Here is a 24050-nt window from a genome sequence, read left to right as displayed (position 1 = left end):
TGCCACCAAGAAAGATAGAACCCATGACCTCTAACATAACAAACAAAGCTAAACCCACCAAACCATAACAACTCTTGTGTAATAAAGTGTTACACCTTATCTTTTACCTATAATTTGGACCTTCATTATTTTTGTTACGAGATAAAAATAGATGTTTAGAAGATCTAGAACAAAAATAAAAATGTAATTAAATTTTTTTGTCTAAATATAATGCATAAAAATTTAACAAAGAAATAATACAATTCAAAAGTTAATTTAAAATTGTTCACCAAAATTTCAATGTCAATTCATTAAAGTTTTATTTTCAATTCATTAAATTACATGCCATATAATGGCCCTGTGCGGTGCGGTGTGGTGTTCAGAATGGTGTGAAGGGGTTAAGGGCGATATGTTTGAACTCTATATTCACAATTACAGAACTCTATGTTCAATTTACTGTATTTAAATTATGAATCTACGACTTAGAAATTATGAATCTAGAGTAAAGATTTTATAAATCTACAGTATAGAATTTATGAATCTACAATATAAAAATCTATGAATCTCGCGTTCTATGAATCTACTGTTGCCTAGCGTCCCAGATAATAAAGTTACTATTTTCCAATCCCCGTTCTGTACCTATATACCCGTTACTATTTTGGGCCTAGTGCCCCAAGTAATAAAGCTATTATTTTCTTACCCCAGTTTTGTATCTATATACCCGGATTATGATAGACCCGCTCCCAATATAGGTGACAGTTCACTTTTAATTTTTTTTTTTTTAACATTCATTTTTAGTCCTATATATTATTCTGACATGACCAATTTTGGTTCTATAGACTGTTACCTATAAATCTAAGATAAAAAATGAAATTCACTCTTCTTTAAAATTTGACTTTCAAGGGTCAATAGTGTATGTTCTTTTTTACATTTATTCTAATTCTCACATATTAGTATATATGACTGTGATTTGGTTTTTATTTTGAATTGTTGGTTCACGGTTCCGGATCCAATTTGAACTGTAGGTTCAAATTTTATTTTAAAATTTTATTTTTTATTTTTAAAGTAGTCTAAATGCAACAATAAATATTAGTAGATAAGTTTGATGGTTCATATTTTAATTCAAGATCTTAAATGAACAATCGATAAAGTAACATAAATCTATTTGACCGTTCAATACAAATTAAGTTTTTCTTCTCATACACTTCACAAAAAATCTCTTCCCTCTCAAACAAAAATTTTCCCTCTCAACTTTCCGCCTTTACGCCTTTCTCAACCCACCTCAACCTCCATCTCCTCTACCGTTCCTCCATCTCCAAAACCTAAATCCGTCGCCTACCGCTTACTACAAGAAAAATGCCCAAGACTCCAACGTCGCGACAATCATTCCCAACGCCTGGGTGTTTGCCGTCAAAATCGCTCGTCGACATCGCCGTCTCTGCTGCGCTACAGGTTCTATTACTCAAATCTTAAACCCTAATCCCTAAAATCTTAATTCTATTTATCCCTAAATCATAATTTCATTAATCCCTAAATTCTTTATGTGATAGTTATTTTTACGCACCTGTGTGGATGTATAGGTTCGTAAGTGTTAGTGTGGAGTTCTTGACTTTTTTCTGTGTTGATTTCAGATGAGCAATCAGTGGAGTAATTCTAAAAAGGCACCGGTTGGGAAAAGCCGATACATATGGTGGTAGTAGATCGGAGTTATCCAGTGAAGTGTTATTTGATGATTATGGACGACCTATTAATATTCCAGGTGGGAAGGAATAGAAGGGTTCTGAGAGTTTTCCATGGCCAGACTGACATGGATGTGGTATGTCAGGTTCGTGAATGTTATCGTAATGCATTATTGATATTTGCATTTGCTTGAATTGCTAGAATTTTGAATGTCAAATCTGCTGCTCTGTGATGAATTATAAATGTTCTCTATGCTTGTCTGATAATCTTGAAATTCACTATTCACAAGCACTTAGTGATGGGTTTGTGATCTTGTTTCAGATTGGACTTGATGGGATTAGAATACTTGAGCCTGCTACAAGCAGAACTCTAAAGATATATCAACTTGATAATGTGGCAAGATGGGAGGTAAATTAATGTGTAGGTTCTATATATGAAATTATGATTTTATTTCCCTTCATGTTACCCAGAAGATAAAATTTGCTTTTATATTTTTAATAGGTATTGGATTCATATATATTTGCATTTTGGACCAAAAGCTCTGTTGACACTGAACCTAAATAGACCGGGCTTAAATCAAACAGCTATACCACAAACAATATCCTGGATGTCGTGACAATAGCAATTATTCAGGTTAAATGATCTCCTCTTTATTTATTTTGGGATAATTAAAAGTTAAACTGCCCAATATTTAGTCTCCATTCCTTCTTTTTCTCCCCTATTACTGTGCTTGTGTATGTGCCTTCCTAAATTAGTTATAGTCTAAATCTATTTTATTAGTGAATGCTGATATGTTGATGTTATGGTCCAGTTTTTTCTCCATTTATATGCCTCTGTCTATCATCAATTTGCCTTTCTACTTAGTCATGTGTGTTCTGTTTTGTTTACTTTGGAGTTTAACCTGTTACCAACTAATTACAGGTTCCTTGGTTTGGCTAAATGTCCATCCTGTTTACTTCTTTACATGAGTGATTGATCTATTTCTTATTTTTCTGATACATAACTTGAAGGCTGTGTATGATATAACAGGTCAATGAAATGGGTGAAACTAATAGACCTTCAAATCTTACCAGAGGTGGATCTGAGCAACTTGCATACATGAAGAAATGTTTTACTGATTGGATGAAAATAATGAGGCCACAAAATGAAGAGAAACATCACTGGGTAGAATTTTGAACATTATATTGATTTCAATGATTGTTCTTTTCTTTTAAACTACTAATATTAATATTAATTAGTACAAGATTTTTGTGTTTTAGTTTATGTTGGGCAAACTATTGAAAGCTTTTCCTTTAATAGCTTCTTGATGAAGCAGTCACCAAGTTCAGTAATTGTAAGTATTCTTTATCTATTTTACTTATATTCATGTAAGATGAGTCAAAATAAAACTACAAATCATCATTACTTTGCTCTATTTTGGTTGTGGTTCCACATGTACATGCTACAGATTGAAGTGTTGGCACCATCTTCCTAATGAGGCTATTCAATCTGGGTGTATGAGTCATTTCATATACTTCAAATGGGAGCTTGGCCAAAGACATCTCTTACAAAGGACGCTAATTAGACTACGTATGTCAAATAGTGAATTTTTCTTCTTTGACAGTTCTCTTGCCACATTTTTATATACTTCCTATCCAATATGTTCTTCTACATTGACAGGAAAAATGCTTGTGTCTATGTAATGAGAACCATGAAGCGCATAAGGTCTTTCTTGAAAATGTATCTTTGGTCACTACAATATTTAGATTTAGTGATTGGAATTGTTCATTGTATTTTAAAGTAGATGATGAATTTTTGTGTATTTTGAAATACTTTACATACTTGTAAAAGATGATTGTACTAATGAATTGATGCTTTGATATTTATGGCGTTTGAATAAATTATTTTTATTATATTATGCTTAAAATCAAAATAGGTTAAAAACAACGGTTTAAAACCGTTGTCTATGAATGTGCGAACAATGGTTTTTAACCGTTGTCTTTGATATATAAGACAACGGTTAAAAACCGTTGTCTATGCCAATGACTTTCAACAACACCGGTTTCAACAACCTTCAATAGACAACAGTTTTTAACCGTTGTCTTTACTAGAAAAGACAACGGTTAAAAACCGTTGTCTATGTGCGTGACTTTTAACAACACCGGTTTCAGCAACACTCAATAGACAACGGTTCAAAAACTGTTGTCGTTTCTAGAAAAGACAACGGTTAAAAACTGTTGTCTATGTGCGTGACTTTTAACAACATCGGTTTCAACAACACTTAATAGACAACGGTTAAAAAACCGTTGTCGTTTCTAGAAAAGACAACGGTTATTAACCGTTGTCTATGTGCGTGACTTTTAACAACACTGGTTTCAACAACGCTTAATAGACAATAGTTAAAAAACCGTTGTCGTTTCTAGAAAAGACAACGGTTATTAACCGTTGTCTATGTGCGTGACTTACAACAACACCAGCTTCAACAACACTTAATAGACAACGGTTAAAAAACCGTTGTTGTTTCTAGAAAAGACAACGGTTAAAAAACCGTTGTCTATGCGCGGGACTTACAACAACACCGACTTCAACAACAGAAATTATACCCGTACGACAACGGTTATTGACCGTTGTCTATGTGCATTTTTCTTGTAGTGGCACCTCGTTAATCCGAACTAGATTCTGTAACTGACTTGTATCTATGCCTGATGCAAAAATGTTCATTGATAATGTATGACCACCTTTATTTCATTGAATCCAAATTTGGATATTTTCTTGGCCCTTTCTTTTTGTTTGAATGATGTAAAAACTCAATTTTATACATTATATTTGGGTGCACCACTATCGGCAAGAAGGCCTCAAACAGGAATTTCAGCAAATAAAAAAATAAATAAAAATAAAAATAAAAAAGAATTTCAGCTACGGTTGTCTGTGAAATACGTTGCCATCGGCTGTACCGGTGACTGAAATTATCTTTTATTTTATTTTATTTTATTTTTAAAAATGGAATAGGTAACCTGTTAGCAACCTGTAAAAAAAGTCAATCGAACAAATTTAATTGGTAGATAGGCCTATTTGACACTTAATTTAGTTCGTGGTGGAAATTGAGCATTTCGCAGTAGTAGATGGGCCTATTCGACACTTCTGCCTTTATTTTTCTTCTCTAACAAATTATTGTGTATACGTAGGAATGACCACGGTTCGGTTCTAACTGAACCGGACACTATAGCAATCGAATTAAAAATTTCCGGTTAAGGAAAAATTGTACACTTTTTCCCTCTGAATTATATGATTATAGCACTTTTTTTCCTCTCAGTTATTTGTTTATCCACATTTGCTCCCTCAATTATATTAATCACTTTAATCATGTATTGATGTTGTGTACTTGAAAGGTTGTATATGACCACTATATAAAGTGAGTGAAGATGAATAAAAGGGACACACTTACATGATTGTTATGCTATAGCTTGGTGTTCTTCTTCTCCTTCCTTTCCCCCCTCTATGCACCTACAAACACACATACATATACATACGCAATTCCGGGTGTATAACCGTGCAAGCATCACACGAGAACCAACGAGCGAATAGGCCAAAACTTAACAATAAAAACCAATTGCTGTTAAATCAAAGTAATTGTAGATTACTAGTATATATGTCCTCTAATGAAGGTGTGCATTCCTCAAAAAGAGAGAAATCAAACATAATCTTAGATATAAAATTACACTCCAAAATGCCATTGGAACGTAATGGATTGTCAACTTCAATATGATTGCGAAAGCCTAAGAAATCAATATTCCCCCCCCCCCCCTCCCTTTTAACTGGAATGAAGTTCGGAAGAGTAATATATAACATGTGTGATTGCAAATTAGAACAACTCCATTTGACTTTGCTTACGATTCAAAACCGAAAAAATAAAATACAATAAAATAATTATTAAATTTATTTTTTTAAAAAATAAGAAATAAAATTTATAATAAATAAATAAATTTTGAACTGGCAATAAAAAAAAATTGTTTGAACTGAACCGTGACCATCCATACATATAAACAATAATTTGTTGGAGAAGAAAAAATAAATGAAATATTAAGTTTTAAGGGTAAAAATGTCTATCAAACATAAAAGGAAGAAAACATGCCACTTTTAATATAACTAGGAGGCAAATGTGGATACATGAATAACTAAGAGAGAAAAAGTGTTAAAAGTATATACCTAAAGAGAAAAAGTGTCATTTATAATAAATATTTGTTAAAAATATAATGTTGGACTAAAATTAATGAAGGTGGTGCAAATAGCAATTTTTTATTTACACCACCTAAAAGTTATCACACCTATTAAATAAGTGGTGTAAATAGCAATTAGGGTGGTGCAAATAGAATCTCCCTTTCACTATTATAATGTATAGATGTACCTTATTTGAAACCCTAAAAGGCTAAAAGTGTTCTAGTATTTACCCGTGCAAATATTTCCAGCAAATGTTATAGTATTTACATGCAAATATTTACGCACATGTGTCATGTATATATATTCGTATATTTCTATACATATGAAAATAAAATAATTTTTGACATGTTTACCTATGGTTTAAATAAGAGGTATGAAGTTTTATTACAACCTCAAATTGTTCTTTATACCATCACAAGCTGCCATAAGTGTTCACTTCCTAAATCCACTATAAGAACAAAGTTTGCACTCATGATACAGTTAACTTTAGCACAAGTGTTTTCAAAAAAAAAAAAAAAAAAAAAAAAAAAAAAAAAAAAAAAAAAAACTTTAGCATAAGTGTTTATTCTGCCCTTATAAACATTGACATAAGTGCTTATTTAAGTTCAAAACTGATGAACTTAAATATACAATTGACAGACTTAACATGTTAATTATGCCCTTATAAGCATATATAAGTTTTCATTTCCCAAACTGTTCTTCCCATTCTCGTTTGGTAGAAAAGATATTTTAATACTGCAGTGTAGAAAAATATTACACCGAAAAAAACATTCAAATTAAAGTAGACATATAAAATTTTACAAAAAACAAAAAATAATATTTATTGGTGTCTACATACTTTCATACAATAAAATCCGACTTTATAATTCCAGAGGCTTGAAGGTCTGAGGGCTTCAATAATCTCTCATATCCAAGTGTATGTCTGGAACATGAAGTGTTGCACTTTAAAGGTTTGAAAGGACTGAAATTATGATAAAAGTAATAGGCAATAGAAATATAACAGTTATGGTAAACAAATAAAACAAATACCCAAACTTTTTTTTTTTTTTTGTCCAGAACCAAGTAAACCAAATAATATAAAACATATAATGTTTTCCCTTTCCAGAATCATCAGTCTCTCTATGCAAGTTTCTCATTCTTGACAGTCCCAACCATAGCCTTTCCAATCAAGCTTTCCCGTTCAGAAGGAACATAAACATATTCCCAAGGAACATCATCACTCGAAATAGTTGCATGTATGTATGTACCCTATATATTAGAAAATAACATTGATTTATTAATAAACAATTCATATGATCAGAATAGATATAATTGTATTATATGTATTAACCTTACCTCTTCGTATTGCTCTCCTCGTATGTTCTGACCAACCGGACTCGTATTACTCTCCTCATATGTAGACAAGGCTAACTTGAGAAGCAAGGATGTATTGGGAGGGCATTTTCTAACAGAAATCGCATAGTTTATGTTTGAAGAAGAGTTAATTCCAGCAATATAATAGTCCTCCGACTATATTGATTTTCCAAAATTAGTCCCTGACTTTTAATTTGGACACTTTACATCCCTTGACTTTCAATTTCTTTCCAATTGAGGTCCTTTCGTCAGATTACGGTAAAATGGACTTTAAATGAAAGGGTAATGTAGCCATTTCGTCTGTCTAATGTATAATTCTTCGTATTTCTCCCTTGTATGCGCGACTTCGGACATCATATTCACTTAATTGCTTAATCACTAAATCCACTCGAAGAACAAAATTCCGTTAGGGATTAAGCAATTAAGTGAATCTGATGCTCGAAGTTGCGTATACAAGGAAGAAATACGAAGAATTATACATTAGGCAGATGAAATAACTACATTACTCTTTCATTTAAAGTTCAATTTACCGTAATCTAACGAAAGGACCTCAATTGGAAAGAAATTGAAAGTCAAGGGACGTAAAGTGTCTAAATTTAAAGTCGAGGACTAATTTTGAAAAATCAATATAGTTGGAGGACCATTACTGGAATTAACTCTTTGAAGAAGCTTTCGTATGTGCAGTAGACTATATGAACTTTGTACTATTTATAGGAGTGTTTTGATTCTGCAAATACATGCACCATTATTTATTAGTTATTTACTCCATCTGTCTCATTTTATCTGTCTTACTTTCCTTTTTAGTTTATCCCAAAATGTTATTTTCTTTCAAAAATTGAACATCACCATCATTCTACTTTTTTCGAATTACCCTCTATGACTTTTACTTTATTTATTGTTTTTATTTCCAAAAGTGAGGGACATAATTAGAAAACACATAACATTTACTTTAATTACTTAAAAATCATATAAAAAATAAATAAACCGTCTATGAGGTGTAATTTAATGCCTCCAAGACTCTAGGTATTAGGGTATTATTATAATTTGAAATTTGATATAATATAGTGTACCAACATGTCGTTTTAATGATTTATAATTGCGAGTTTTATTTTGAAAATGAACAGACACAGTATTCAAGGTTGTGTCATCAATAACCATGAGGGATTAAATATTTTGCAATGAAAATCTCAATAGTTTTAATAAAGGGAAAATGACACTTGTTCCCTTAAATTATATATTTATAGTATTTTTTTCTGAATTATTTATGTAAGCATATTAATCTCCTCAATTATTTTAAAAGTGACTATTTTTTCTTTTGATATATTAAATTAACATTTCTATCTTAAAATAAATATTTTATTTATTTTTCTTCTCCAACAAATTATTGCGTATACGTAGGGATGACCACGGTTTGATTCGAATTGAATCCGACACTATAGCAATCGAATTAAAAATTTCCGGTTATGATTCAAATTTAGAACCCAATATTTGAATTTCAATTTATTAAAATTATGAATCGAAAAAACTACATCCTGAACCGTGAACCGGTGGTTCCGGATCCGGTTCGCGATATTAAAATATGGCAATGATTTAAAGTCGTGGGACCAAATATGAAAATTTTAATAGTCGAAGACAAAATGTGGCAATGATTTGAAAGTCGTAGGACCAAATCTGAAAATTTAAATAGTTGGGGATCAAATGTGGCAAGAATTTAAAAGTCATATGACTAAATCTGAAAATTTTAATAGTCGAAAACGAAATGTAAAAATAATTCCGTACTCGTGGGATTTTTTTTTTATTATTTTTTTTTTTGTGTCAAGAGTTTATTTTCCTTTTCTTTTTTCTCACATTTCTTCTTCTTCTTCTCTATCCCTTCTATCTCTCATACTTAGCCCCTCAAAAGTCATTTCAAAAACCCTACTATTGAGGTTTCTCTTACAAGTTACAACAGATGCTATAAAACTGTCATTTTTCAAAAATTGTATCGTTTGATTACATTCTAGAAAATTGTCTTGATGTGTTTAATTCATTTTCCTTCGTCGATGTAGCCTTGGTTCGGAAAATATAAAGATTTTTCCCAGTCAATGAAAAATATTTTCCGTTGACTAATTACTTAGTGCATCCAAACATTTGAAATTATTTTCTGGATTTTCAAACACACACTCAATTACTTTAAAATTACAAATATAGTCTAATAGTTTTTTTTTTTTTTTTTGTCAAGTCTGGACTAGTGTCCTTTCACTCACTAGTACAAAATGGAGCAAAGAAATATGAGTTTATGCTACCCTTCTTTAAATAAGGGTAGTGTATTATTTTAAAAAAATGAGACGGTGGCATAATTGTAAATAAATCAATAAGAAACCGCTACCCTTTTTAAAATAAGGTAGCGGATTTCCCAAAAAAAAAAAAGACGAAAAGAGTTTCCGTTGCCCTTTCGCGTAGCAAGGGCAGCGGATACTTATATTAATTTTTAATTAATATAAATATCCATAACGATATCTAAAAAAAATAATATAAAAAAAAATCAAATTTCAGATCGATCGAAAACCCTCACAACCCTCGTTCAATACAGTCGTTCTCCGTCCTCACCTCACCGCACCTCACGACAGTCTCCGTCCTCACATCCCTCCCGGCGAGGACACGCCTCACCTCACCTCACCAGCGACTCCTGATGAGGACATTTTTCACACATCCATCAAGTATCAAATCACAGTATAGAGTTTAGATATCGTTCCACTGGAGATGGCTCTTGTAATGTTAGGAATTGATGTAAAGTGGAGTTAAGCACAAGCTAAAACTACCCTTTTAGAAGCTAGACCTATCGATAAAGAGTTGGTTTGATATGATTAAGCTAATAACAAATAAGACAAGTAAAACAAAGGACCGTGACTTGGTTGATTCAAGCTAAGATGTCAAATATTGTTCTAAAGATTAGGGAATTAAACAAGGCACAGGGTAAGTGAGATGCACAAAAGTGTCCAAATACCACTCTCGTAGCTATTTGGACTTGCAACCTCACATTGAACTCCACTCTCGTGGCAATTCAACCCAAGGTTGCCCAAGCAAGAACACAAGGCATAAATTCTCCTTAATACCCGAAATACTCTCGTATTGGGCATTAAGTGTGTGAATGTGTGGCTAGTGTACAAGCTCTACTCTCATAGCAACAAACACACTCCAAATCAAGCATATAATTGGGATCCAACAATCATACACAAATTTCTCAACAAACCCATTTCACCCAACAACCCTAGATCACCCAAATAAACCCCTTTATGCAATACAACTCAAATAGGCATCAATAGCAAGAAATCAAACCAAATCCTAGTCACAAAACACTTAGCTACTCATAATATAACAATAGATACACAATATTAAAAGAGAAATTGAAAGCATAGATGAAAAGTAAAGAGAAGAGATGAATAAGAAAACTTCTCTATTGAAGTCTTGAAATCCAAGATTTGCAATGTTCTTGAGCTTGGAAATGGAAAGGAAACACAAATCTAAGCTATTCTAAACTAACCCTAACTAGAGAAATGAAAGGGAAATGAAAGATGTAATGAAAAGTATGTTTTGGGGTGGAAAAATCCTCTTAAAAGGGTAAAAAACGGGCTGCAAAAAGTTGCAGAGGGCTGGCCACGGGTGTGGCCACGGGCGTGGCTTCACCCGTGGCCAGAAATGCAGGGCACACTGCCCAGTGGCCAGACCCGTGGCCACAGGCAGTGTGCACTGCCTGTGCACTGAGGTCGTCTTCTAGGCCAGTTTTCACCTTCCAAACCTTTGAATTAGCCTTTGATGCTTGAATCAAAGTTGTAGCCCTTCAAGTTAGCTTTCCAATGATATAAAATTCACTTGGTTTGGACATTCCTACGCAGAGATATGATCAAAAAACTGAGCAGTGGACGATTTGTGCGGAAATTTCAACTTCTTGCTCTTTTGCTCCACTTTTGCCTTTGTTTGTCCAAATGATCAAGACCAATAAACACACCATAATTTGGCTCTCTAAAAGGTGTTTCTCCATCTTCATAGCTTCTCATTGACTCCCATTGACTCTACATGCATCCGAAATGCCCCAAAAATCACTCAATTCATCTAAATCATCAAGAATTACTCATAAGCACACAAATGAATCAAATGAAGATACTTCGGACAAAATTATAACAAATAACAAGAAAAATAAGCTTAAATGCAATGTGAAATTATAAACTTTTAGACTCTTATCAACTCCCTCAGCCGACGCTTGTCTCATCGATTCACCGCCGCCACGCCCTCATCCGCCGCAGCCGACACCTGTCTCATCGATTCACCGCCGCCACGCCCTCATCCGCCGTCTCCACAGTATGGTTTCTGCTTTTGTTTTCCCCTTATCTGTAGTTAATGACTTTTACATAACTTGTTCTCCAAGTGGTCGAAGATGCATATCTCTTATACGGAGGATTAATTTCTCTGATATTAAGTGGCTAAGCCATTATCTTTACTGAGGATTCAACAGAATTCCTTCAAAGCTTTTGAATCGGGGGATTTGAGGGGGGCACTCTTTTTCCCACGTAACTTACATAGGTTGCCAAGACTATTGCTGAGGTGGTGCGTATGTGCCACGCGAATGGAGTAATGCATAGAGACTTGAAGCCAGAGAATTTCTTGTTCGCGAATAAGAAGGAGAATTCTGCACTTAAAATTATTGATTTTGGATTGTCTATGTTTTTCAAGCCTGGTATGTTCAATTTTCTTTACTTTCCTATAATTTCTTGCATAAGGGTTCTATGAAGAAATTGATTTTAAATTTCGTGAATTTTCCACCTTTTTGTTTCAAACTTGGTTTGATTTCAATTTTGCTCTGTTATTTACTTGAGAGTTTTTACAATATCCAAATTTTTACATTTGTTTGTGACTTTAATAATGTCTAGGTAGCCTGTCGAAAGTTTCTACTTTCTCCTCAAATGGTTTAATCTGAGGTGGTTAATGTGTTTCTTTTTACCATTTGAACTTATTAGTAACAATTCTAATCCACAGCAGTTGAGGAAACATAGAAAGCTTGAATCTTTGGTTATCTTTCAGGGGAGAGATTTAGTGAGATTGTTGGAAGTTCATACTATATGGCACCCTTGGTGTTGAAGAGGAATTATGGACCAGAGGTTGATATTTGGAGCGCCGGTGTGATCCTTTAAATTTTGTTGTGTGGGGTGCCTCCATTTTGGGCTGGTATGGTTATCGACTTATCGTCAATAGTATGCAAGTCTTTTCGGGTTTGGCTGTATGTCGGGTTCAAGTCTCATCGTTGTTGCTATTGAATATGTGTGCTGCAGAAACCGAACAGGGGCCGGGGTAGCTCTTGCAATTCTACGGGGAGTGCCAAAAGCCTCATGAAACAGATGCTGGACCCTGACCCTAAGAAGCGGTTAACAGCCCAACAGGTGCTTGCCTGCTTGGTAAGTATAGTACGGTACTATTTATTTTAAAGTAAGAGTTGGTGGCATTCCATTAAAGTAAATGAAACTTCTCCTTATGTGTTGAACAAGGAAATTATTATGTACCAGGCTGGGAATTGAAATAATTGTTTGATGTTAGAAGTTGCAACCGTAGCGCTATAATTGCTTGGGCAAGGGTTTTACAGCACTTGAAAGCTCTAATCTTAATTATCCTATTAATGGTGATGTTGCTGTTTATCGAATTCTTTCCGTGGAATGAGAACATTTCTTGATGCCCATGTGGGGGTATTCTATTAGCAATGTGCATTGGATATTTAATTGGAAATAGTTCCTTGATTATATTTTGCAACACGTAGCAAATAAATTTATAAAACTTGAATTACTTTGAGTAATGCAGGTTTTGTGTCTACTAAGGCATTGTTTTTACTTAAGAGATGAAAAACTTTCCTTTGTACAACGAACATTTTTTAAAAACTTTTTTAAGTATAAGATTTTGGTTTTATTTATCAAATTGTTGAAACAGTGATTTCTTCTTATCTTAGCTTGTTGGTAGTATTTCTCTGAACTTTTATAAGAATTGACTGTTGGCAGGTATACACTAAATATATGGGATGTTGGGGGCCAAAAAACCATAAGGTCCTACTGGAGGAACTACTTCGAACAAACTGACGGTTTGGTGTGGGTTGTGGATAGTTCTGATCTTAGAAGGCTAGATGACTGCAGATATGAATTGCATATATAATCTTTTGAAAGAAGAGGTATACATATTCTTGGAGCTATCAATTTCTGCCTTGTGTAGTTGTGCATGCATACACACACACACACACTAATAGTTGCAACCTATAACAATATATATATGGTGTGCTTTTTGTTTTACTCTCCTCTCTTCTTCATTTTTCCTTTGGAATGTCTGGTTTCACCCTAAATTTGAGCTGTGTTTGTTTTTATAGATATAATGGACTCCTTTCAGTGTGAGGGTTTCATGCTATATTGTTTTAGGGAAAAATTTACATGCCAAGGTTGTTATAAATTGGTTTCAGAGCTAGCATAGATCAGGCAGTGCTAGAATATATGAACTGTGCACAACGCTTGCTTGAATATTATATAGAGGTCTGTGTATCAGTCTGAACAACCTATTCTCAAATATTCTATAGTATCATTCCAGCCTCATAAATGCACTTGAATGCTAGTAAGAGGTATATATATATATAGGCTTTGGATCCCATGAGGTCCTCTTGATAGATGAGATCATGAGATCTCATCTTATCCATTAATAAATTTTCAATGGATGGATAGGATTGAAAGTCAAATATCAATTAATTAAGGATAAATTTAAAAGGGAAGGGTGAAAGAGTAATTCTATTATGGTGTTTAATTTTGGTTATAATTAAAATAGAATTTTTACCATAATATAAGGGATTGTAATAATTAAGTCTATTGAAGCAGTAACGTGCCAACACAGGAATGTAAATCTATAATTTTTTTTTGAAATGATAAATCTGTAATTTTAATTTAGGTTAATGTTACGATGGTTTTTATTTGTCGGTGTATGCGTTACTTTATTCGGTCGTGTGCATAACATTGTGTTTTTGATAACTACTATAACATTGAGTGTGCATTTTTATGTTTTTTTTTTTTTTGGTCTTGTGCAAGTTTATTGAAATTACGTAACCAATAAAAAAAAAATTGTTTGTACTGGCGTTTGCATTTTGAATAGATAGTAAGTGCATAGTAGCTCTAGTATTGTGCTTGTCAATTATTTTTTTTCTTTCAAATTCCTACGTAGGTGTGTGAACGTTTTAGAGATGCGTGTGCGTTTGTGTGGTATGACGTGTGCAAAATTCCGAGATTTTTTTTTTTTTGTTTTTTGACGGTGGTGTGTGCTTTTATGTGGAAAGACGTTTGCAAATTTTTTTATAATGGTACTTTGTAACATGTAGGCCACGATTTTTTTTTACAAGTGGGTTGTTCATTTATGGGAATGACCTGTCCTTTTTTTTTTCAATGGAACATTGTAACATATCGACTAGCAAGAATATAAAATGGTGGTGTGAGCATGTATGGTATATTGCGTGTGCATTTTTACGTGTATGCAGTTATGTGGTATGGTGTGTTCATTTATTTTAGGCGTGTGCGTTAGAATAATATTAGGCGTGTGCGTTAGAACAGTTGGACTTGTGCATTACACTATAGCGTCATTTTTAAACAGAAAACGAAAGGAAAAATATTACATTTACTATCAACATTTTTGAGTTTACATTTACACAAATTGGCATGTGCATAACACGATAGGGATGGCAAGTGTAGAATGAATTATGTGTAACAATTAGGAACTCCGAGCACACACCCAACCACTATAGCGCACAAATCATTTTGAGTTTTTGGCGTGTGCGCTATTGCAGTTGGGCCTGTGCTAGTTCTCCACCTAGCACAACAAGTATGCCACTCTGTTAATAGTAGATAAGAGTAAGCAGGAGTATCCTCTAGATTACATTTACGTTCTTAGCAATAAAAAAAAAGTAATTACAAAAATAGAACTAAAACTGCTAAGTACTGTACGAATTATAATTATAACAAAATCATATGCATCTTGGTATAAAAGGTAATCCTTATCTACTAAAAACGAAAATAAACAAGAATGCAAAATGAGAACCCAAAAACAAAAAAAAAAAAAAACCTAACCATGACATTGCCAGCCAGAATCCAAAATGTGTTCCCAAATCCAAAAATAAGAAAACCCCATTACAGTGCTTATGATACCCATCTTATTTCTTTTTGAGTTTTTGGCGTGTGCAGTAGTACAGTTGGGCATGTGCGCGAGGCTGTAACATCATTTTTTACCAGGAAAAAAAAAGGAACAATACACAACCGTCCAAGGGAAATCCCAGGAAACGTGAAGCCGGGAAGAGTTTTACGCCATCCACAGCAAGCCCATCATCTGAAGCGTCCGAAGCGCGGGTCTACTTGGGTAGGATTGGACACGACAACAGGGGGAGAAACAAAGTCATCGGTCGATGAGATAGCTACCACAACATCTGGATTCTCTTCAACATTGTTCCCTACTAATACCCAAGCTTAATGCACAAACACACAAAAAAGGGTCTAAACACAAACACATCAAGAAAACAAATAATAATAATAATAATAATAATAATAATAATAATAATAATAATAATAATAATAAAAATGATAACGTAGTGTGCAACATATTCCATTGCGCACACACACCATAACTACCATGCACACAGCAAAACGCGATCATGTAAACGACATGCACATAGCAAAATGTGATAATATACACCTAAAAAAATAAAGGGTAGTCCCCACAAAACATAAAAACAAAAAACTACCTACGTTAGTGCACATACGACATGCTAGCACATCAAAAAGAAAAAAAACACAATTATAAATTATTTTACACTGTACTGTCATCTTTAAACAGTAAACGAAAAGAAAAATATTACATTTACTATCAACATTTTTTAGTTTACATTTAAGCAAATTGGCATGTGCATAACACGGTAGGGATGTCAAGTGTAGACGGTAGAGTGAATGATGTGTAACAATTAGGAACTCCGAGCACACACCCAACCAGTACAGCGCACACGGATCATTTTTGAGTTTTTGGCGTGTGCGTTATTGCAGTTGGGCTTGTGCTAGTTCTCCACCTAGCACAACTACAAGTATGCCATGTACTATCAACATCAGAATATGTTAATAGTGGATAAGATGAAACAACTTTAAGGTTATTGTAAATTGATCAACAGGAAATGATTGTATAGGGAAACCCAAATATAAATAAAAATATGGTGATATGCAGGCATTGGTTTTAACAGACGATGCATGCTAAGTTGTTTGTAGTGATCCTGACATTTCTACTAGTTTGATTCATGTAACAATTATACAGAGACTACTGCACCAAACTTCTTACCAAAGGTTTTCATGCTCAGCATATATTTTCTTGCATAAGGTTGCTGTATCATTAAATCCATCTTCCCAATCCTGCACTGTAGGATAATTCTAGATTCAAATGGCTGGTAATATCATAAAAGCATATATACAGCTGTGTATTGTCATAAAGATCCATATAGCTAGACTGAGTTATTTAAAAATTAAATAAATAAAGAATGTTTCCAGATAATAGCTAGACTAAGGAACAGTGAATTTCAGTCTAGAAGGGTATTTGCAACTAAAATGCATACAACCAGTAATTATTATACCACATCACACGACCATTTAAGAACTTCCATTAGTTACTTTTAACTCCAATCCAATTAAACCGGTATTTTCATTAGAGATAAAAAAATTTTATTGTAAGTCAACACACCCATTTTTCTCCAAATCCTCAAATTTATGTGAAAAATAACAAAATGTTGAAAGAAATAACAACTGACAACGAAGAATGACTACTCGTAAATAATTGACAGAATATAGTAAAAATATTTATTTTTCTCAATCAAGTTTAACAGACTCAAATCATACCAAAATAATAATGAAGTTAATATCTGATTACAGAAAACAATTTAATTAATATGATGGAATGAATATACTTAAAATTAATGTTACTGTGTATCCTCAGATGCATGTATGAATACAAACTACAGTTGGGGGAGGGGGACACATGTTCTGTTTGGAAGTCCATATAATATGAATACTTAAAATTATTTTGTTTTGGTGGTTTGTGTATAGTATCATCAACCTTTAACAATTGGCTCTAATTGGAAGTCCATATAATATCATTTTGATATACAGACCATCATTCAGGCCAAAGTTCAGATTATTTTTCCTGTTTCTCTTATGTTGTTTACACCGGATTCATATTTGACATTCAGAGATTCATTGACTTTGCTGCACATTATTACTTGAATTGTCCTTTTGAAGATACACAACACTAATATTTGCAGCTAATTGGTTTTCAGGTTATGTAGCATTGATATTCAACCCATCTTAAGAATATATGAATATATCTCACACAAACCAAAATCAAATGACATCTATTCATAGGCACACACCTAATTCACCAAAGCACAGACCACAAAACACACATGCACCCACCTAAAAAATACAGACTCTAAAGAAAACCAGATTATTAAACAGGAACATAAATTAAAAAAAAAAAAAAAAAAAAAAAAAACCTATGAACCCTGGAGATAAAACCCTACAGTGGTTCACAATCACCGGAGCACTACCGAGGCGCCGACAACTGCCGTCGCTAGAGAACGACATTCACCAGCGGCAGAGTCAGACACTGTCGGACTCCATAAAACTCCGGCGAGTGTCGACTACTGTCGGCGACATCGCCCACAAACGACCGGTGTCGACTCCTGCTGGCGAGCGGTGAGTGCCTACCGGAAACCAACCCTACCCACAACCCCAAACCCATCATGCGATCAAGCGAACACCAAAAACGATGAACAACAATAAGCAGGAAAATACCTTGAACAACAATTGAAGAAGTACTCATTCGACGCTTAGATTGCCTGGTGGTTGAGCCAGCCATGGAGATTGAAGGGCTATGGACACCGGCAGGAAGAATTTCAGAATCCTGGGCCACGACTCGTGTACTGCATATTCACCGAGAAAAACGCAAAAAGGTGCGACTTTTGAAAAGAACAGAAAATGTAACGCATAAGGAAAGGAGAATCACGAGTGATCTACACACGGTAATACAATTAATGACATTATAAAATTACCCATCTACCCCTAAGTATATGGGATACCAGCCATTTACCAATAAAATAAACTATCAATCTAAACCCTTCAAATATAGAAATGGATGCTCATGATCGAATCTCACGATCTTACCTGAATATAGTGACCTCACTGGATTCAAAATCTATATATATATATATATATATATATATATATATATAAAAGCTAGAATATGATGTTATCTTTAATTGCTTAAGCACTTTCTTGGAATTAGCATCACCTAACTGGTAGGATCTTCAATAATTCTCCAGATTCAAACAATATTCAAGAAAGCAAAATGCTTGGAGATCTAGAAGAGGTGAATTGAAGCTCCTTTGGCAGTCATCATATTTTATAATTATTTTTACCTTTCTTTTCACTTTTGGTTAAAATTGTTTAGGTAATGTGTTAACTTATATATTTGGATGGATTGTGAGAGTATTGTATGTGTTGAAAGTATTTGGATGGATTATGAGAATGTTGAAAGTGTATTATTGATAATATTGTGTTTATCAATGGTTAGTATTGTGTTTATAATATTTTATTGATGGTTAGCATTGTGATGATATGTAATTTGTGAATATAATTTTGTACGTACAGGATTTTAAAATTTTTTTGGGGATTTTATAAATAAAAATTAATTTTAAAATAAAAAAGTAATCCGCTACTCTTTTTAAGAAGAAAGGGTAGCGGATGAATTAGAAGAAAAAATATAAAAAAAAATTATATAATAGCATCCGCTACCCTTCTGTCTGAAGAAGGGCAGCGGATAGTCTACTAATACGCTACCCTTTTACAAGGGACGCGGAAACCTTAAGGGTTTCTGCGTCCCTCACATCCGCTACCCTTGTACAAAGGTAGCGGAAAGCCCTTTACAAGGGTAGCGGATGTGCAAATCTGTACTAGTGACTACAAAAAAACGTGAAAATACTGACGAATTTAACGACGGATACATTCCATTGTTAAAGTAGCGACGGAATGTTAGGTATGCACATATGCTAATGATTTTTTTGATCGCTTGAGACTCATGACATGAGGTATGGGAATCCAATTCTATTATTGAGAGTTTTTTGACATTTCTCTTACATTGTCATGTTTGGCCAATCTAATATAATTTTCAGTCATCAATAATAACCAAAATTTAGACAAGTGTTTTATCTTAAAAAGTAAAATTTTTATTTTTTGTTCTCTTTCCGAGAAGTTTAAGAAAAAATAATAAAGATGACAATTTTACCCTTTAAGATGAATTAGATCAAATGGACTGTGACAACAATTTAAAAGTCAAGAGACTATAAAAAAAAATTAATAATCAAAGACCAAATTAATAGAGAACGAACTTCGATCTAAATTTATTTTCAAACATTTGCATAGACAAATTTATTTTCAAACATTTGCATAGACATAGATATAAATTAAATATTAACAGTATACTTGTATTGTAATAACAGCTCGATTTGGCATGTGCAAATAATTTTCAAAACCTAATGAACAAAAAATCCAAACCTCTAACTCACATTCCTCACTCAAATTCAGACCAGATGCAATCCCCATTCCCCACTACTAACTGTCTGCTGTAGGGAGGATATTTGACGCAGCAGTCCAAATTAAACCAACCTTCACTGCTGAAAATTATCATTTTTCTGACCACTTTTCCGACCACTCATAAAAATGGTCGCAAAAAGTGAAATTATTTTAATTTTCCGTCAAAAGATTGGGTTGGACAGAAAAATGTTGGATTTTCCGACCACCTTCTATTTGGTGGTCGAAAATGGTCTTTAAAAAAAATAGAAATTATTTATTGTATATAATGCTAAGATTAGACGTTAAGACTTGAGACTTGAGACTTAACCCTCATTTCATTTCATTTCCGCCGCTCATCTATTCTCACTTCTCACCTAAAAAAGCTCTCGCATCTCTGTCTCTCACCATCGCCGCTCAGTTCCGTTCATCGCTCAGTCTTCTCCGTCTGCGCCTCTCCACCCGTGGCTTGTCATCGACATAATATACGGAAGATATTTCCTCTCTTTCTCTCCCTCTTAGTAAGTGTTCTATGTTCATATTCGTTCTCTCCCTCAAATCAATCTTATTTGCGAATTTAGTGCTTCTGTGAATCTTTTCCTATCTATTCCTATTTGAATCTTTGCTTGTGACTTTTGCAGGATCAGAAGCCAAATGCTTCGTTTACTCGCAAAGCGTCAGTGAACTACACAAAGACACCTTCTCGTGAATCTTTGTAAAACAAGGTTTGTTTCTAGTTTAAAGCCTGAATGCTGTAATTCATGTTTAATTTTGTCCAAAATCTTCACTGAGTTTACAGTTCTTCTGCTTCTTCCTGCTTTAGTTCTGCTTGGTCAGTGGTTTAGGGTTGGTTGGTTGTAGGGTTCGGTGGTATGTTACTTGTATGTTAATTTTACATAGTAGTTGCTTCCACAGCTTTGAAATTAGTTATTTAGCTATCTTATTTGTGTTTTGTTTAATCAAATTTCTGGTTTGTGAGGTCTGAAGCAGCATTTCTTGGCTAGAATACTGGTATCTCCTTTAGGTCACCTAATTTTTAAAAGCTTTTGAGAGGAAAGTCGAAGTATAAATGTGCAAACAGAGGCTTATTGTCATTATTGATTTATTTGTTAACCAGTACTATGAGGAGACATAGGAGATAGATAACCCTTGTATTCTGATTTTGATTTCGACTCAATTTGAACTGAATTGTGGTTATCTATGATCTAGTAATTTTTTTTCCTTTTCTTGCAATTCAGGAAATTTACTGAATTATTTGGTTTTACAGAGGTAAAATAGCTCACTTCTTGACTTCCGCGGATCAAATTTCTGTTGTCCAGCAACACAAACAGAAGACAGAAGACAGGGAAAGATGAAGAACAAAAGCAGCTAATTAAAGAATGTTGTACACAGCCAGAAGAAACTGAGTAACACCAAGTTATTTTTTTGAGATGAATCTGTTATTTTTTTGAGATGAACAAGTTAGCAGATTTTTATGATGTGCTTTAGTTTTAGCAGCATTTACGAGTCTTAATGATGTGCTTTAGTTTTGTTTCTTTGACATGACTCTTATGGTAATTCTTATTGCATTCTAGGTGAATCCCCCTCTTCTACCTCAGTGCCTCTGATGTTGATAATTTAAACAATCCATTGGCTGTAGACAACAATCCTTAGCTAAAGGTGAGTGTTCAGTCTTTCTGAGATCGTCTGCTTCACATTTTGATATTATTTTACAGCAAGTAGCTTACAAAGAGAATCTGAGATTGCTTGCTTCACATTTTGGAAAGATTCAGTAAGTAATTGAAAACCTTGCAGCCTTGTAACCCAGCTGTTGGTGGGCTTGCAAAGTCCCAGCTCGTACCTGAAGTGGACGCATTAGGTGGTGAAATTGGAAAGGTAGCTGACAGGTAAATCCCAACTAAGAAATTATGTTATAATGCTTAAGGGAGCAAAGACTGAAGTATATTAGCCTTCCTGCTAAAACAGAGGCCAAGATGTACTCCCATGAACTTAATGGGGGTTTTTTTGAATGCGGACTTTCATTTGTGTTAGGGAAATATGTTAGCTCATTATACAAACAAGATGAGTTTTACGAGGCAAAAAAAAACCATCTAAATTATGATTGTGTACTCATCCCGGTGGTAAAATTTTATCCAGCTATTTCATAAAGATTTGAGCCTTTTTCTTTTCTTTTTTTTCTTAATAATTCATTCTTGCTTAAAGAAAATGCTGCATAATTTTCTTGCTCTTCCACAGCTTTGGATTTCTTTTTCTTGCTCCTTTGTGGAAGCTTGGCTAGGTGCTGTATCAACATCCATAGACTCATCTACATCTCCAGTAGAGGTAAGAACAGTGATACAGTACTCATATTATTAACACAATTTGAGAATATAGAATTATTCAGATTTTAAAATATTATTAAATTAATGTTTATTATTTTCTATCTATTGTTTCAGTTTGATACCAAACTGAAATAGTTGTTTTATATGGCTAATATATCGGAACATCGCAAATGGATGTACAACTAATTGATGCCAAGAAAGAGGGGGGTACACTGATGAGTTCATAGCAGGTATTTTTAAAGATATTTTCTTAATCAGACTAAAGAGCAAGATCAAGGATCTGGAGTCAGAAAATGAGCTTCTCCACACTCAAAGAGTAGTTGTAGAGCATGTAGCAAACTCAAACCAAGCAGATTCAGCATTAAAGGTAACAACATGCCAATATTTATTTCTTTCTGAGTAGTGTTGGATGTAAAACTTCTATACAACTCACACTGTCCCTCAATGACTAGCAAATTGAAAACCGATACCAAGTTCATGAAGATGTGAAGACAGAGGAAGTGCAACAAGTGACAAAAGTGGAGCAACAAATAATAAAGGTACATTAAACTTCCAAGTGATAGTTTCCATGGAAGGAGAGCAACTGCTATCGGATTTTACTGTTTACTTATAATAATGAGGAAATCTGTGACTGCCTGTAGGATTCCTATCCTCCCATCTCTTTAACAAAACAAAGATCACTGACAGATAGGCAGCATGCAAGTAGTAGAAACATATGAGAAGAAGAAAGAAGAAAGTAGCACAAAAGATATCTAAGGTAAGCTGAATAGGAGGAAGGGAAGCAAGAAAGAAAATGAGGGATCAAGATTCGGTCACTTCTCACTTCCATGGAGAACTGTTGTTACTCTACAACTTGAGAGTGCGAGGCCTCCCTCGTAAGGATTATATAAATTCCAACTTCTCATAATGGAATCTTGTGTATTGCTTTTATTGTTAATTCTCTTGCATAACCAGTGTTTATAATCTTTGACAGCTTTGTATATAATGTCTTGAAGAGGTTCTTATCTGAAGAGACAGCTGAATCAATCAAAGGCTTGACTAAGGTAACCTACTACTCCATGGTACATGAGTTTTGAATAAATCTCATTAGTAATAGGAGAGTATTTAGCTTACCATATCCAAGGTTTGAGCTACAATTGCCTTTTGTTTATACTTGAGAAATTGCTTTCATTTGACCTTAATAATAGTCCCTTTATTTGGAGCTTTTGTTGTCCAAGACTTTAATAGTTATTATCCATTTATGGTTTAGAACTTTATATAGATGCTTATAACTCATTTGTAGTAACACTTAAGAATAGACCAATAGTTAACAATTTATTAATTTATTCTCCTCAAATTAGTATTTTTAAATTTGGGTAAAAGCTAAAGCTTTGTTATGTCTGAATGAGTTGGTTGATTCCATGTGTTTAACAAATGAGGCAATGATGTTGAACTGCATTACTCCATTTAAGAGAGCTCTAACCATCCCTTGTTAGATATTTAAAAATAGAGTGCAATTCAAAATCTGAGATGAAACATGATAAAGCTAGCTTGTTAATATATTTCTGCTTCTTTCAGCTGCCTAATAGTGAAAATGCCTAATCTGCAGAAGGACACTAGAAACACTGATGATTGAACAGGCTGCTTCCATACTTCAAATATGTCCTGGGAACTTGTGTCTTTTCTGTTTATACATTTAGAATTAAGAGACTAATAGAAATGCCATATTTTGACTTGTTTTAAATTTTCAACTGTATATCGATGAATGAATTCTCTTCAAGCATATGAAATGTGTATTTTATGTTTTTCAGCAAATATTTTACCAGCTTGGAACAATATATATATATATATATATATATATATATATATATATATATATTGATTTCATTACAGAGGATTCCTC

The 24050-nt window shown here is 33.7% G+C and overlaps 5 long non-coding RNA genes across 9 annotated transcripts; 3 read left to right on the top strand and 2 right to left on the bottom strand.

Annotated features, from left to right (window-relative positions):
• Positions 1–1211: 1211 nt before the first annotated feature.
• On the top strand, positions 1212–3522 carry LOC109192568. 2 transcript variants are annotated; one of them, XR_002056127.1, is made up of 8 exons: positions 1212–1431; positions 1611–1795; positions 1981–2067; positions 2161–2292; positions 2689–2823; positions 2919–2992; positions 3107–3228; positions 3319–3522. It is a non-coding gene; the product is annotated as an uncharacterized LOC109192568 (long non-coding RNA). The 2 variants fall into 2 exon arrangements; XR_002056126.1 differs by having other exon boundaries at positions 1611–1804.
• A 1921-nt stretch (positions 3523–5443) lies between these two features.
• On the bottom strand, positions 5444–23285 carry LOC109192570. Its single transcript, XR_002056129.1, has 3 exons — positions 23208–23285; positions 19114–19119; positions 5444–5453 (listed from the first exon to the last, which is right to left on the bottom strand). It is a non-coding gene; the product is annotated as an uncharacterized LOC109192570 (long non-coding RNA).
• LOC109192569 lies at positions 11782–12562 on the top strand. The gene is made up of 3 exons (XR_002056128.1): positions 11782–11923; positions 12268–12411; positions 12516–12562. It is a non-coding gene; the product is annotated as an uncharacterized LOC109192569 (long non-coding RNA).
• Positions 15299–18239, bottom strand: LOC109192571. Of its 2 annotated transcripts, none has more exons than XR_002056130.1 (3): positions 18075–18239; positions 16570–16645; positions 15299–15712 (listed from the first exon to the last, which is right to left on the bottom strand). It is a non-coding gene; the product is annotated as an uncharacterized LOC109192571 (long non-coding RNA). The 2 variants fall into 2 exon arrangements; XR_002056131.1 differs by having other exon boundaries at positions 15299–15697.
• On the top strand, positions 20488–23962 carry LOC109192566. Of its 3 annotated transcripts, none has more exons than XR_002056124.1 (9): positions 20488–20572; positions 21115–21253; positions 21422–21506; positions 21642–21733; positions 22283–22535; positions 22621–22707; positions 22856–23043; positions 23142–23211; positions 23757–23962. It is a non-coding gene; the product is annotated as an uncharacterized LOC109192566 (long non-coding RNA). The 3 variants fall into 3 exon arrangements; XR_002056123.1 differs by having other exon boundaries at positions 23726–23762; XR_002056125.1 differs by lacking the exon at positions 21642–21733 and having other exon boundaries at positions 23726–23762.
• The last annotated feature ends 88 nt before the right edge of the window (positions 23963–24050 follow it).

This window comes from Ipomoea nil, unplaced genomic scaffold (assembly GCF_001879475.1).
Source record: "Ipomoea nil cultivar Tokyo-kokei standard unplaced genomic scaffold, Asagao_1.1 scaffold1770, whole genome shotgun sequence".
NCBI lineage: Eukaryota > Viridiplantae > Streptophyta > Magnoliopsida > Solanales > Convolvulaceae > Ipomoea > Ipomoea nil.
Note: the sequence above shows the minus strand (reverse complement) of the source record. Positions and strands in the feature narration are given on the sequence as shown.